This window comes from Entelurus aequoreus, linkage group LG11 (assembly GCF_033978785.1).
Source record: "Entelurus aequoreus isolate RoL-2023_Sb linkage group LG11, RoL_Eaeq_v1.1, whole genome shotgun sequence".
NCBI lineage: Eukaryota > Metazoa > Chordata > Actinopteri > Syngnathiformes > Syngnathidae > Entelurus > Entelurus aequoreus.
In genome coordinates, this window is record NC_084741.1 from 64,629,757 (window position 1) to 64,646,551 (window position 16,795).

General features: G+C 37.9%; 1 protein-coding gene across 2 annotated transcripts in view; it reads right to left on the reverse strand.

The window, feature by feature from the left end:
- The window catches only part of cep162 (centrosomal protein 162), a 461,180-nt gene that overhangs the window by 81,933 nt on the left and 362,452 nt on the right, over positions 1-16,795 (reverse strand). The window contains exon 1 of one of the 2 annotated variants that reach the window (XM_062063762.1): positions 8,304-8,322. The exons of the other annotated variant lie outside the window; for it this stretch is intronic. The gene's annotated coding sequence lies outside the window, so the exon portion shown is untranslated. Of the gene's footprint in view, positions 1-8,303; positions 8,323-16,795 lie in introns of those variants that run through there. 2 annotated transcript variants of the gene reach the window in all.

The window sequence follows — 16,795 nt, forward strand, 5'->3', positions numbered from 1 at the left end:
GTCGGCATCCAAATGACAGCAGACCTTGCACAGTAAGTGATGTGTTAGTATGTTTGTTGGCTCTCATGAAGTTTGCAATGAGTAGTAATCAGTGATGTTGTAAAAAAATAATAAGCGAACGCTGTGATGCATTTTTGAAATTCATGCCATGTGTATGCTTAAAAAGAGCAAAATACGTAAATATGAAATATTACTATAAATGTGCCCATTACTACATTACATATGTACGTACAGTGTTCATATAAAACCTTAATGGAGGTGTTTGGCTAATTTTTGAGGCATTTATAAGCAGAATAGAGTGATATTGTAAGCAGACTTTTGATTGCATTTATTTAATATTAGGAATGCATAAAAAAAGAAACACGTGTTGTTCGCTTACATAAGGATTGTGAATGATAGGCAACATTCCAAAAAATGTGCAGTTCCCCTTTAAATAAGTGTGTTGATAAAAATAATTTAGTTTGTTTGCCTTAATTCCATGACCTGTGTTTAATTCTAATTATAATCATGATTAGCAAGATTCAGGCAAAAATCACAAAATCTTCAATGATCTTGAAAAAGTATTTATTTATGCGATACTGGTCCCGTATTTACTTAAAATGTATAGTATCGCCCACTTCAAAATACATTACTGCAGCTTTAGGTTAGACATAAATGATTATTAATGTTCGGGGGACTATCTTGACAACAACAGTTTTAGCTTGTCATTAGGGATGTCCGATAATGGCTTTTTGCTGATAGCCGATATTCCGATATTGTCCAACTCTTTAATTACAGATACCGATATCAACCAATACCGATATCAACCGATACCGATATATACAGTCGTGGAATTAACACATTATTATGTCTAATTTGGACAACCAAGTATGGTGAAGATAAGGTCCTTTTTTTAAAAAATTAATAAAATAAATTAAAAACATTTTCTTGAATAAAAAAGAAAGTAAAACAATATAAAAACAGTTACATAGAAACTAGTAATTAATGAAAATGAGTAAAATTAACTGTTAAAGGTTAGTACTATTAGTGGACCAGCAGCACGCACAATCAAGTGTGCTTACGGACTGTATCCTTTGCAGACTGTATTGATATATATTGATATATAATGTAGGAACCAGAATATTAATAACAGAAAGAAACAACCCTTTTGTGTGAATGAGTGTAAATGGGGGAGGGAGTTTTTTTGGGTTGGTGCACTAATTGGAAGTGTATCTTGTGTTTTTTATGTTGATTTAATTAAAAAAAACAAAAACGATACCGATAATTTCCGCTATTACATTTTAAAGCATTTTTCGGCATTTCTACTTGTCATGTATGAAAAGCGCATTAGAAAAACGTAACATTTTTACTCACAAAGATAAAAATAACTTTTCTGACTGTCGGATATATTAAGACATGTATAAAGTCATTCTATGACATAATAAACCCAAGAACAAACTATTGCTTTATGAGATGGTATAGTTAGCAAACTGCTAAGCTATTGCTGCAAGTTAGTTAACGCTTAGCTTGGGTAACAATAGCACAATGAAGCATTAACTTTACAGCTTTTGAGAAGTTAAAGTAATAAGGAATCAACCTTGCTGTTTGTCATCCATTCACTTCTCAATTGATCTTACCATTATCATGAAGTCAATGTGTTTACGTGGACACAATTGAAATAAAGGCCCTATCACAGGGGTCGGCAACCCGCGGCTCTAGAGCCGCATGTGGCTCTTTAGCACCGCCCTAGTGGCTCTCTGGAGCTTTTTTAAAAATTTATGAAAAATGGAAAAACATGAGGAAAAAAAAAAAAGTTTTTGTTTTAATATGGTTTCCGTAGGAGGACAAACATGACGCAAACCTCCCTAATTGTTATAAAGCACACTGTTTATATTAAACATGCTTCACTGATTTGAGTATTTGGCGAGCGCCGTTTTGTCCTACAAATTTTGGCGGTCCTTGAACTCACCGTAGTTTGTTTACATTTATAACTTTCTCCGACTTTCTAGGACGTGTTTTTATGCCACTTCTTTTTCTGTCTCATTTTGTCCACCAAACTTTTAACGTTGTGCATGACTGCACAAAGGTGAGTTTTGTTGATGTTATTGACTTGTGTGGAGTGCTAATCAGACATATTTGGTCACTGCATGACTGCAAGCTAATCGATGCTAACATGCTATTTAGGCTAGCTATATGTACATATTGCATCATTATGCCTCATTTGTAGCTATATTTGAGGTAATTTAGTTTCCTTTAAGTCAGGGGTGTTAAACTCATTTTAGATGGGGGGCCACTTTGAGAAAATCTACTCCCAAGTGGGCCGGACTGGTAAAATCACGGCACGATAACTTAAAAATAAAGACAACTTCAGATTGTTTTCTTAGTTTAAAAATAGAACAAGCACTTTCTGAAAATGTACAAATCATAATGGTGTTGTTGTTTTTTTTACACTTACATATTGTGGTTAATAGTATTCTATCCTTATTTGTCGTTATTTATAATTTCTGAATAAATGATGTGATAATGTTCATCAATCAACTAATTGGTGTTAATTTTCAATTTATCAAGATAAAAAATGTATATCAAAATCAAATTACAGGATGTTATTTATGTAGTTTGCTCATTTTTCTCGACTGATGTACTGACATCATGTGGTTTATTTTGTACATATGTAGCATCATCTAGAAAGATACAAAGAATTGCTATTGCAACATCCAGTGGACACATTTAGAACAGCTGTTTCTTTCTTTCAAAAATTTCAGGTACATTTTTATACTTGGCAAACTCATCCCGCAGGCCGGATAAAACCTGTTCGCGGGCCTGATCCGGCCCTCGGGCCATACGTTTGACACCACTGCTTTAAGTCCTCTTAATTCAATGTATATCTCATGACACACTATCTATATGTAATATGGCTTTTAATTTTTTGCGGCTCCAGACAGATTTGTTTTTGTATTTTTGGTCCAATATGGCTCTTTCAACATTTTGGGTTGCCGACCCCTGCCCTATCAGATTAAAAAGTATAAAATAGTTCGCCCAATTCTCTCTCAGGGCAACACAGAGACGCTAATGCAGGGGTGGGCAATTAATTTTTACCGGGGGCCGCATGAGCAACCCGAGCACTGCTGGAGGGCCACACCGACAATATTTCAATTAAATTTTGCTTAAATTATTTTTGATATACCGTAAGATAAAAAAATAATAATATTTTCATTTAACCTAACTTATCTTTATACAAAAGCAGATGGCTTTTGATGGTTTTATTTTTAACACTTTCTTACACAACACTTCCTGCTGTATATTACAATGCAAAAATTTCAATTTCTGTCACTTTATCCTGCCGCCTCTTTGTTGTGAACGTAGCACGCCTGCAAGGTGATTGGCGAAGAAGGAGGAAGCGTTGCTGTTGCGGAAATGAGGAGTGAGGATAGCTGTGCGTGTGGAAAGAACGAGATAAGTTGAGCTGAGTTAGTATAGGTTGCTCAATAAAAGTTTAAAAAGAGCGTCAGACTTGGTGTGCACTTCTTCTGGACGCTACAATTGATGTCAGAAGTGGGATGAAATGCCTCCCAGTTCGCCTTGCCATCAAACCTGGGAGTCTTCATTGAGGGCGGAATTCCCCCATGGCAAGCAGCGTGAGCTGCACCTGTAGACACTGCCTCTCTCCTTCCTTCCTTTCTCTCTCTCTCGCTCTCTCTCTCTCTCTCTCTCTCTGCGGCGAGCTCCTCACGTGGCACGTACCTCTCGATGACGTAGCAGGCTGCGCACACAATTAAGCAGTGCAGTATGCGCAAAGTTTTTCTTCTGCCACCAATTGTAGCGTCCAGAAGAAGTGCACACCAAGTCCGACGCTCTTTTTAATCTTTTATTGAGCAAGCTATACTAACACAGCTCAACTTATCTCGTTCCTTTCACACTCACGTCTATTATTCTTATATTCTTTAAACACAGCAACATGTGTACTACAAATTAAGCACGCGGCTTTACCTTTACTTGGCAGTCCATGTCTTGTTGAAAACACGCCATTCGTCATCACCTTTTCTTTTTTTAGCGTCTCGGGGATAACCGGGCATCACTTGTCGCTGTGCGCCTTCACTAACAGGACATACGCCCATAAATCACACTTTTCAAAATAAAAGCAGCACAGTTGTATTGATGTTTTTTTAAATTTATTTTGTAATTTGTGATTGCCGCTGCGCGCACGAGCATACGTCCACACGGAAGTCATACAAATAACGCTTTTCAAAACAAAAGCAGCACCGTTGTATTGCACACTCGAAATATATACTTTTTAAAATGTATTTTGTAATTTATAATTGGCCTCACGCGGGCCGGACAGGGACGTACAAAGGGCCGGATGCGGCCCGCAGAATGCCCAGGTCTGCGCTAATGCATACTTTTATTACAAATCGTATGGATTATTGTAACCCCCTGCTTTCTGGTCTTCCTAAAAAGGTTATTACACCTTTGCAATTATTTCAAAACTCAGCGGCACGTGTCCTGACGAAGACCAGAAGGCGGGCTCACAATACACCAGTTTTAAAATCTCTGCATTAGCATGTGTTTCAGGATCATTTATAAGGTTCTTCTTATGGTTTATAAAAGTTTTTATGGTATTGGGCTTTCTTATCTTTCAGATTTGCTTTTACTCTATGAACCTGAGATCCTCCGGTACTCATCTCCTAATTATTCCAAAAGTCAGGACACAAAGTCACAGGATGGCATCTTTCCAGCATTATGGCCCCCGGGTTATAAGGCGCACTGTTGAGTTTTGAGAGAAACAAAAGATTTTAAGTGCGCCTTATAGTCCGGAAAATACGGTAATAGCACATTTCAAAGTCACCCTCCCCTGTGGCGCTCAGCGTTAATGTACTCGTTTTTACCAGGTTCAATCCCCGGTCCCTAGCATTCTCAAAATAAAAATAATAGTGAAGGGAGAAGTCCAGTCCGATCTTTACTTTTCTGGAAATGTGGCCCCCAGAACAATTTAGCTGAACAGCCCTGTTCTAGACTGTATAAGAATTGTAGTTTGCTATTAAAAGGAAGTAATACATGTTTATATTATAATTTTCTAACAAATAAAAGTTAAAGGCCTACTGAAATGACATTTTTTTTATTTAAACGGGGATAGCAGATCCATTCTATGTGTCATACTTGATCATTTTGCGATATTGCCATATTTTTGCTGAAAGGATTTAGTATAGAACAACGCCGATAAAGTTCGCAACTTTTGGTCTCTGATAAAAAAAAACCTTGCCCCTACCGGAAGTAGCGTGACGTTGTCAGTTGTTCACTCCCTCATATTTTCCTATTGTTTTCAACGCAGCTAGAGCGATTCGGACGATTACCCCATTAATTTGAGCGAGGATGAAAGATTCGTGGACGAGGAACGTTAGAGTGACGGACTATAATGCAGTGAAATACTTTTTTTTTTTTCGCTCTGACCGTAACTTAGGTACAAGCTGACTCATTGGATTCCACACTCTCCTTTTTCTATTGTGGATCACGGATTTGTATTTTAAACCACCTCGGATACTATATCCTCTTGAAAATGAGAGTCGAGAACGCAAAATGGACATTCAGTGCCTTTTATCTCCACGACAATACATCGGCGAAATGCTTTAGCTACGAGCTAACGTGATAGCATCGTGCTTTAACTGCATATAGAAACAAAAAAAATAAACCCCTGACTGGAAGGATAGATAGAAAATCAACAATACTATTAAACTGTGGACATGTAAATACACGGTTAATGCTTTCCAGGCTGGCAAAGGTTAACAATGCTGTGCTAACGACGCCATTGAAGCTAACTTAGCAACTTAGCAACCGGACCGCACAGAGCTATGCTAAAAACATTAGCTCTCCACCTACGCCAGCCAGCCCTCATCTGCTCATCAACACCCGTGCTCACCTGCGTTCCAGCGATCGGCGGAAGGACGAAGGACTTCACCCGATGCGTTTGGCGGCCCGGAGACGTAGGAAGTCAAGGTGAGGTCGGCGGCTCGCGCGTCTGCTCTCCAACAAAGTCCACCTGGTTGTGTTGCTGTAGTCCGCTGCTAATACACCGATCTCACCTACAACTGTCTTATTTGCAGCCTTCATTGTTCATTAAACAAATTGCAAAAGATGTCCAGAATACTGTGAAATTATGAAATGAAAACAGAGCTTTTTGTATAGGATTCTACGGGGTACCATAACTTCCGTTAAACTGACTTCGTCACGCGCATACGTCATCATACCGCGACGTTTCAGCCGGATATTTCCCGGGAAATTTTAAATGTCACTTTATAAGTTAACCCGGCCGTATTGGCATGTGTTGCAATGTTAAGATTTCATCATTGATATATAAACTATCAGACTGCGTGGTCGGTAGTAGTGGCTTTCAGTAGGCCTTTAAGCTTCTGGTACAATAATTCAGTATGTCCCTGTGCATGGTACACCTGAAAATACGATCATTCAACTTTGTTGTACTTTGAGCTGCAATGTCAAGAGTTAATTAATAATCCAATTATTACTGCATTTAAAAGGAGAGAGGCTCAACTCAATATTTGTTGAACTTACATAGAGTGGTACCTCATCTTATGAGCTTAATTGGTTCTGTGACAGAGCGCTTAATGCAAAACACCAGTGGTGTGCCGTTAGGGCCAGCAAGGCCTTCTCTGCTGGCCTAACATAAATCATGATCATAGATTAATAAAAGTTAATTGTAATCTACTTTCCATAAAGTATTCATCATATTCTCTTCATGTCCTGTTAGGCTCCAGTGTTGCTTGTTTTTACGTTAGAGCTTTTATCCAATCAGAATTCAGCTAGCTTTTGCCAGCACTCTATGAATTCTGCTGGATAGACAGTTGATAGACAGTTGCAATAGCCAATCAGATCACGAGTTGTTGACAGTAGCCCATCTAGGTAGCCTTACGCTAAACGTGACTCTGATTGGATTCTCACTTGCCACTCCCAAGTGAGAATCCAATCACAAGTTGCGAAAAGCTGGAAGCGGCACCCGGCCAACTCACTTTTTTAACTCACAAAAAAAGTTCAAATATTTTATTTATTCCTTTTTCCACATTCCCAGTGGGATGTTCCAACTAAGTGTTTGATGACAATTCCTCAACTTTCTCAGTCTTTTTTGCCACTTGTGCCAGCTTTTTTGAAACATGTTGCAGGCATCAAATTCCAAATGAGCTAATATGTGCAAAAAAATTTAGTTTTCCAGTTCGCACATTAAGTATCTTGTCTTTGCAGTCTATTCAGTTGAATATAGGTTGAAAAAGATTTGCAAATCATTGTATTCTGTTTTTATTAGAGATGTCCGATAATGGCTTTTTTGCCGATATTCCGATATTGTCCAACTCTTAATTACCGATTCCGATATCAATACAGTCGTGGAATTAACACATAATTATGCCTAATTTTGTTGTGATGCCCCGCTGGATGCATTAAACAATGTGACAAGGTTTTCCAAAATAAATCAACTCAAGTTATGGAAAAAAAATGCCAACATGGCACTGCCATATTTATTATTGAAGTCACAAAGTGCATTATTTTTTTTTAACATGCCTCAAAACAGCATCTTGGAATTTGGGACATGCTCTCCCTTAGAGAGCATGAGGAGGTTGGGGGTGTGTGTGTGTGTGGGGGGGGGGGGGGTATGAGGTAGCGGGGGGTGTATATTGTAGCGTCCCGGAAGAGTTAGTGCTGCAAGGGGTTCTGGGTATTTGTTCTGTTGTGTTTATGTTGTGTTACTGTGCGGATGTTCTCCCGAAATGTGTTTGTCATTCTTGTTTGGTGTGGCGCATATTTGTAACAGTGTTAAAGTTGTTTATACGGCCACCCTCAGTGTGACCTGTATGGCTGTTGACCTTGCATTCACTTGTGTGTGTGTGTGAAAAGCCGTTGATATTATGTGATTGGGCCGGCACGCAAAGGCAGTGTCTTTAAAGTTTACTGGCGCTCTGTACTTCTCCCTACGTCCGTGTACACTGCGGCGTTTTAAAAAGTCATAAATGTTACTTTTTGAAACCGATAATTTACGATATTACATTTTAAAGCATTTATCGGCCGATAATATCGGACTGCCGATATCATCGGACATCTGTAGATTTTATTTACCATTTACACAACGTGCCAACTTCACTGATTTTGGGTTTTGTCATTTAATTTGTGCTTGGTCCCCCCAAAACAGCACAATTTGTGACATGCCTTTGAAAAAGATGAACAAACTTTTCGATAAGAAATGTTTTACAAAAATAATACAATAACGTGAACTAAAAACAACTACAGTAGATTTATGAAGTGATATAATAATTATGTACAGCTTTTACCTTGGAGAGTGGAATTCGACAGTATCTCCTTCCAGCTGCTTCTGCGTCAAATACACCATCAGCAGCGTTTCCATATTTTCATTGATAAATGTCCGCCGTTTCGATATTATGGTAACATTCTTTCCTGGCATTGGACTCACTCTGCTTCAGTATGGTGCAGACTACCAGAGTTGACGACACGCTCAGTCATGCTTTTGATGATGTGTTTCTTTAAATCAATGCAGCTGTTCTCTATTGTAGTTGTGATGTTTCTCTTTGTTTCTTGCTTTGATTAAAGAGAGCGCGGTCTACCAGGTCAAACTCTTTAAGTGTTAAACTTGCTTGGCCAATAAAGCGGATTCAGATTCAAGGAATCTGCGATGAGTTGGCGACTTATCCAGGGTGTATCCCGCCTACCGCCTGAATGCAGATGAGATAGGCTCCAGCACCACTCGTGACCCCGAAAGGGACAAGCGGTAGAAAATGGATGGATGGATTCAAGGAATAGCATTCACAGTCACTCTCTCTGTTCCCATGCTTGTAAAACAAATTTATGTTGATGTCAAGCTGTAAGCTAATGCTCGCGAGCAGGCACGTGCACACATAGGGCCCTATGGGTGCTTGAGCCCCTGCCCTTTTTTGCCTCGTCTTAAAAAGTGCCCTCTGCCTGTGTTTTTGTTTGTTTGTTTGTTTGTTTCTTTAAACAACATTAATAAATTCCTGTCAAGGATGTACAAAAAAAACAAAACAAAAAAAACAGCGGTACAAAAACTCCACGTTTTCTTGTAATACCGGGAGAGAGAAATTGAGAGAGCCAACTGCGCCCCTGAGACGTGACAGTGGAGCAACTTGAACCTATGACTTTTGTTATGGTCTCGTCGCCGTCCACTTATTCAGCATCTAATATGGGTCATATTTCAGAAAAACGCTGTATTATTCTATTATTCAGTGTGTCAGCTTCTGTTTTTGCCGGACGTCGGAGCACGGCGCATCAATTGAGCACGGCACATCAAGTCCGCACAGAGCAGAGCGGATCGTGCGGGACAGGAAGTAATGTACAAAATAAAACACCGGGTTCATTTTCAAAATAAAATGCACTGTGTTTACGGCGGATCACATTTTTCTCACAGTAGAGTTTTAGATATAAAGTTTATTGTGACTTTGCTATTACTGTGTGGGTTAACAAAATAATAATAATAATAATGATAATAACAATAATAATAATAATAATAATGATAATAATAATAATAATATTATTATTATTATTATTAATAATAATAATAATAATTTCAGCATTCTGGGGATATAAGATGTAGGTAATCTGTTAGGAATATTGCCATTTGTATTTAAACTTGATTCATGTTGATTATGCCTGCAGCACAATGCCAAAACAAGAAAGGATACAGCCCTCTACTGGCCCCTGGTCCATATTGTTGGCCCTGTATTGCGTTTCAGTTGTTTAGTCTGAGCATTAAGTGAGAAAGACCATAAGTTACAACTTGATGGTGTTTTCATCAAGTTAAGGGAAGAAGGACAGATTTTCACATTGAAGTTTTTTCCATTTGGGTATTTATTTTTGTATTTTTTTTTTCAAAGTTCATGTTGCACTGTTCAATGTTCAATATTAAAGTGCTTATCTTTAACAATAAATAGCCTAATAATAAACCAGTGTTTTGTTGCTTTTCATGTCTTCCAAGCCTATGATAATGTGAATTAACTCATTATGACCATAATTTGTTGACACAAAAGAAATGGCAATCACTTTTACCTACAAAGGACACACAGCTAAGTAGTTAGCTTCCTATTCGCAAATTTAATTCATATTGTGTAAAGGACCAAAAAAAAATCCCTGCCCTTTTCTGACTTTGAGCCCCTGCCCCTCTATAATCATGTGCACGTCCCTGCTCGCTAGTAAGACCAGATGTTTTGGTCGGATCTTAAAGGCCTACTGAAATGAATTTTTTTTATTCAAACGGGGATAGCAGATCTATTCTATGTGTCATACTTGATCATTTCGCGATATTGCCATATTTTTGCTGAAAGGATTTAGTATAGAACAACGACGATAAAGATTGCAACTTTTGGTATCTGATAAAAAAAAGGCTTGCCCCTACCGGAAGTAGCGTGACGTAGTCAGTTGAACATATACGCAAAGTTCCCTATTGTTTACAATGATGGCCGCATGAAGTGAGAGAGATTCGGACCGAGAAAGCGACAATTTCCCCATTAATTTGAGCGAGGATGAAAGATTTGTGGATGAGTAAAGTGCAAGTGAAGGACTAGTGGGGAGTTGAAGCTATTCAGATAGGGAAGATGCTGTGAGAGCCGGGGGTGACCTGATATTCAGCTGGGAATGACTACAACAGTAAATAAACACAAGACATATATATACTCTATTAGCCACAACACAACCAGGCTTATATTTAATATGCCACAAATTAATCCTGCATAAAAACACCTGCGTGTTTGTTATGCTAGCTCCTAGCTCCTCTGCTAGCTCCTAGCTCCATAGAACACGCCAATACAATTCAAACACCTGATCAACACACACCATCACTCAGCCCAAAAGACCGTTTACCTAACCCAAGGTTCATAAAGCTTATATATTTTTAAAAAGTTACGTACGTGACGCGCACATACGGTCAAGTTATCGAATGTTTAGCAGCCAAGGCTGCATACTCACGGTACCTGATATTCAGCTGGGAATGACTACAACAGTAAATAAACACAAGACATATATATACTCTATTAGCCACAACACAACCAGGCTTATATTTAATATGCCACAAATTAATCCTGCATAATAACACCTGCGTGTTTGTTATGCTAGCTCCTAGCTCCTCTGCTAGCTCCTAGCTCCATAGAACACGCCAATACAATTCAAACACCTGATCAACACACACAATCACTCAGCCCAAAAGACCGTTCACCTAACCCAAGGTTCATAAAGCTTATATATTTTTAAAAAGTTACGTACGTGACGCGCACGTAGGTACGGTATGTGTTATGCTAGCTCCTCTGCTAGCTCCTAGCTCCATAGAACACGCCAATACAATTCAAACACATGATCAACACACACAATCACTCAGCCCAAAAGACCGTTCACCTAACCCAAGGTTCATAAAGCTTATATATTTTAAAAAAGTTACGTACATACGCAAAAAAAAGCCAAAGCTGCATACTCACAGTAGCACGTCTGCGTCTTTGTCATCCAAATCAAAGTAATCCTGGTAAGAGTCTGTGTTGTCCCAGTTCTCTACAGGCGTCTGTGTATCCAAATCAAAAGTCCTCCTGGTTAGAGTCTCTGTTATCCGAGTTCTTCCATCTTGACTGCATCTTTCGGGAATGTAAACAAAGAAGCGCCGGCTGTGTACTGTTGTGGCTGACTACGTTCGAAAAATACGTCCATTTCGCACCGACAACTTTCTTCTTTGCTTGCTTGGCTTCCTTCTCCATAATGCAATGAACATGATTGAAACAGATTCACGAACACAGATGTCCAGAATACTGTGGAATTATGAAATGAAAACAGAGCTTTTTCGTATCGGCTTCAATGTGGAAGGCATACCCGTGTTCGCCGGGCTACGTCACGCGCATACGTCATCCGCAGAGGCGTTTCGAACCGGAAGTTTAGCGGCAAATTTAAAATGTCACTTTATAAGTTAACCCGGCCGTATTGGCATGTGTTATAATGTTAAGATTTCATCATTGATATATAAACTATCAGACTGCGTGGTCGGTAGTAGTGGCTTTCAGTAGGCCTTTAAGGGGTTCACACGTTAAACTTGCCATGCCAACTAATGGCGGGGATGCTTATAACTCAAAGTTGTACTTGTAACTTAAAGCATAACAATTAGTTAAAGTTAAAGTACCAATGATTGTCACACACACACTAGATGTGGCAAAATTATTCTCTGCATTTGACCCATCACCCTTGATCACTCCCTGGGAGGTGAGGGGAGCAGTGAGCAGCAGCGGTGGCCACGCCCGGGAATCATTTTTGGTGATTTAACCCCCAATTCCAACTCTTGATGCTGAGTGCCAAGCAGGGAGGTAATGGGTCTCATTTTTTATAGTCTTTGGTATGAGTCGGCCGGGGTTTGAACTCACGACCTACCGATCTCAGGGCGGACACTCCAAGCCGAGAGACAGCTTTTATCTCAAAACACTTAAATTGCGGTAAATTGACTCGCATACATGCACCTGTTCATAGATCGAGTAAAAACCAAACAAGTTTAAATTTAAACCACTTCCTCTTCTTTGTTGTACTGTAAATATGTAAATATTGTTATGCCGACAGTCAATTTAGACATGAAAAGACGCTTGGTTCCACCCCCCTTTTCTTTGCGAGGATTATGAGACATTCTTCATCTAAACGGGACGATAACAAGATTATAGCAGTCGCCATCCAAATGACAGCAGACCTTGCACAGTAAGTGATGTTTTAGTATGTTTGTTGGCTCTCATGAAGTTTGCAATGAGTAGTAATCAGTGATGTTAAAAAAAAGTGTTTTTGAAATTAATGCTCTGTGTATGCTTAAAATGAGCAAAATATGTAAATGTTAGATGTTATTATAAATGTGCCCATGACTACATTACATATATACTTACAGTGTTCATATAAAACCTTGATGGAGGTGTTTGGATGGGGGCTTTTATAGGCAGAATAGAGCGATATTGTAAGCAGACTTTTAAAAAAATAATTTCTGTTTGTTTGCCTAAATTCCATGAAAAGTTGGTTTTGCATAATGTTGCGAAACAAAACGCCCGATAAAATGTATTACTAATAGGTGCTATTTTTCGGTCCTTATACACACACCATACTAATACTCATATGTTGAAGAGTACGCCTGACTACTGTAGCCATAACGCGCCGACAATCCATCCAGCGGTGCGGCGTCATAGCTTTTTTAACGCCGTGTGTAATGTTCTATATTCTCAATGGAACATTTAAAGTTTTGGTGTTGTGTACTGGCGTCATTTTGCAGTCTACACGTATTTCTTACGTGTGACTGCCATCTACTGGTTACACTTATCATTACATCATGTACCAAATAAAATAGCTTTGAAGTTGGTAAGCACAACCAAAATTATTCCGTACATTAGGCAAACCGGGTTATAAGGCGCACTGTCGATTTTTGAGAAAATTAAAGGATTTTAAGTGCGCCTTATAGTCCGAAAAATATGGTATATGTATATATTGTTATGCCGACAAGTTGGTACACTTTGACAGTTAATTTAAACATGAAAAGACGCTTGGTTCCACCCCCCTTTTCTTTGCGAGGATTATGAGACATTCTTCATCTAAACGGGAATATAACAAGATTATAGCAGTCGGCATCCAAATGACAGCAGACCTTGCACAGTAAGTGATGTTTTAGTATGTTTGTTGGCTCTCATGAAGTTTGCAATGAGTAGTAATCAGTGATGTTAAAAAAAAGCGTTTTTGAATTTAATGCGATGTGTATGCTAAAAATTAGCAAAATACGTAAATATTAGATGTTATTATAAATGTGCCCATTACTACATTACATATATACTTACAGTGTTCATATAAAACCTTGATGGAGGTGTTTGGATATTTTTTGAGGGCTTTTATAGGCAAGAATAGAGCGATATTGTAAACTGACTTTTGATTGCATTTATTTACTATAAAGAATGCATAAAAAAAAGAAACACGTGTTGTTCGCTTACATAAGGATTGTGAAGGATTCCCAAAAATGTGCAGTTCCCCTTTAAATACAGCGTTTTGTTCAGGAGAGAACACACAGAAGATAATACAAATAATAACAGAAGAAATTAAAAAATTAAAAAGATGATTTGACAAAAACAGACTATGTTTGAATCTCAGTAAAACTAAAATAATGCTATTTGGTAACAGTAGACGAGAAAGTCAAACACAAATACAAATAGACGGAATAGAAATTGAAAGAGTGAATGAAACCAAATTTCTAGGTATAATGATTGATGATAAATAGAACTAGAAATCTCATGTAAAAAATATACAACATAAAGTAGCAAGAAACACGTCAATAATGAATAAAGCAAAACATGTTCTAGACCAAAAATCACTTCATATTCTTTACTGCTCACTAGTGTTACCATATCTGAGTTATTGTGTAGAAATATGGAGAAATAACTACAAAAGTACACTTCATTCATTAACGGTGTTACAAAAAAGATCAGTTAGCATAATACATAATGTTGGATATAGAGAACATACAAACCCTTTATTTATCAAATCAAAAATACTGAAATTCCATAACATAGTGAATTTGCAAACAGCCAAATTTATACACAAAGCAAACTATAATCTGCTACCCGAGAATATACAACAATTCTTCTCAACAAAAGAAGGGAAATATAACGTTAGAGGAAAATCTAATTGAAAACATTTGTATGCTCGTACAACAGTTAAAGACTTTATCATATCAGTATGTGGATTTAAATTATGGAATGGATTAAGCAAAGCAATCGAACAATGTACTAATATGATACACTTCAAGAAACTCTTCAAATTTAAAGTGTTTACAAAGTACAAAGAAGAAGAACCATGATAAACATTCTGAATTTATTTCATCCATCCATTCATTTTCAAGATAATCTCACTCATCTCACCATATGAAATATAATTTACTTCACCAATTCTTATTTATTTATTTTTATTGTTATTATTTATGGAGTATATTGTGAATAAATTGAGAACAGGAAGTGAACAAAAGTTTCTGCAACTGCTATGTAAAGGAAAATGGGTAGGATTAAATAAGGTCTGCTTCTTCCTACTCCTTTTCGAACATGTTGAATAGAGAAACTGGAAATTGTGATGTATCATGTTGTATGCATGCATGTTCCAAATAAACTCAAACTCAAATAAGTGTGTTCATAAAAATAATGTCTGTTTGTTTGCCTAAATTCCATGACCTGTGTTTCATTCTGATTACAACAATAACAATTAGCCAAGAGACAGCTCTTATCTCAAAACACTTAAGTTGAGGTATAATATACTTTCCGTGACTCGCATACATGCACTTTTTCATAGACCGAGAAAAACAACACAAGTTTAAATTTAAACCACTTCCTCTTCTTTCCATTTAGGCCACTTCCTCTTTTGTTCATTCTCTCATCATATAAGACCACTTCCTCTTTTGTTGTTCTGTAGATCATCGAAGTTGACCTCTAACACTAAGTCTTTGGAGTCAGCTTTAAACTGATTGGCACCTGTCATTCCAAAAATAAAAGGTAATAGAGTAATAGGAAGATGTTTGTTATCATTTGTTTGAATGTTATGTTTTTCCACAGATAACGCCGACAAGATGAGACAGGTTTCAGACGTCCTGTATGTTCTGTATCTGCTGTTGCTGGCAGTCTTTCTGTCCTCATCCCTCCAAATTCTGGACTCCAAGCAAGAACTCCAGAGAAGCGGATTCGGTCAACCTCCACCTCGACACGGACTTAAACTGCTGAGGTGGTATGTTCAGAAGTGTTTAGACAACAACATGGTTGCCGTGTGCAATCCGAAAAAGGGAGAGTACGGATTTCATGCTTATCAAAACCGAAAGCCCAGATTGTTTCCGATGATAAGGGACAAAACTAATAAGTACTTCACCATCGGAAACCTCAACTCTCCTCATGCCAAGGACCTGCCATACGAAGTGAAGAGATACTACAACCGTAGCAATCCAAAGAGTAATCAGGACAGAGTTGTGGTCAAATACAACTACAACAACAAACGCATTACTGACATCTATGCATCTGCGCATTATGCGAAAAACGAGACGTACGGCATTGGACCTCATCTTCTTGCCTATCTTAGACGCCTTTGAGATCTTACTGTACACAGTATTGTTGGACTGGTTCTTAGCCTCTTAACCATCTCTGCAGTGGACATTTGTGTTTTGCATCACAGGGCTATTTTGTTCACAACATGTGTGACTCTGACAAAAGAAATAGACCCAAAACATGTTCACTGCAGAGGATGATGCTACAGTAGTTCACATTGAGAATCTTTTATTAACTTGCTTGAATTTCCAGGTCATTGTTTGATATAGTTTATGGTTTGATTCATCTGTTTCAGACATGTTTAACTAGTTAGTATTTAGTAATTCAACATGTAGTAGGCATGTCAATTACTGATAACTGATTCCCACCATGTGTCTAACATGTCAACACTTACAATGATGTGTGTGTTTACGTTCTGTCATTATGAGTGTTTGTGCACTTGATGTGTTCAGGTGTCCACATGTTTCAATAAGGAGATACAATAGAAACTGCAGCAATTGATTGACAGATTTTGCACTGATGAAAGAAATACATTAGGTAATAATGGGAAATGTGTTAAAAGAATAAAGAATACAATCCAACATTTTCTTGTAGTTGAGATTATGTAATCGTTTATATTTGTCATATGCCTTGTTCAGATAACCGAGGTATGTATGTTGGTATGTATGTATGTATATATAATAACATAAACCATAAACAGACATGATCTGTCACTACTAGATCATGACTGTTTA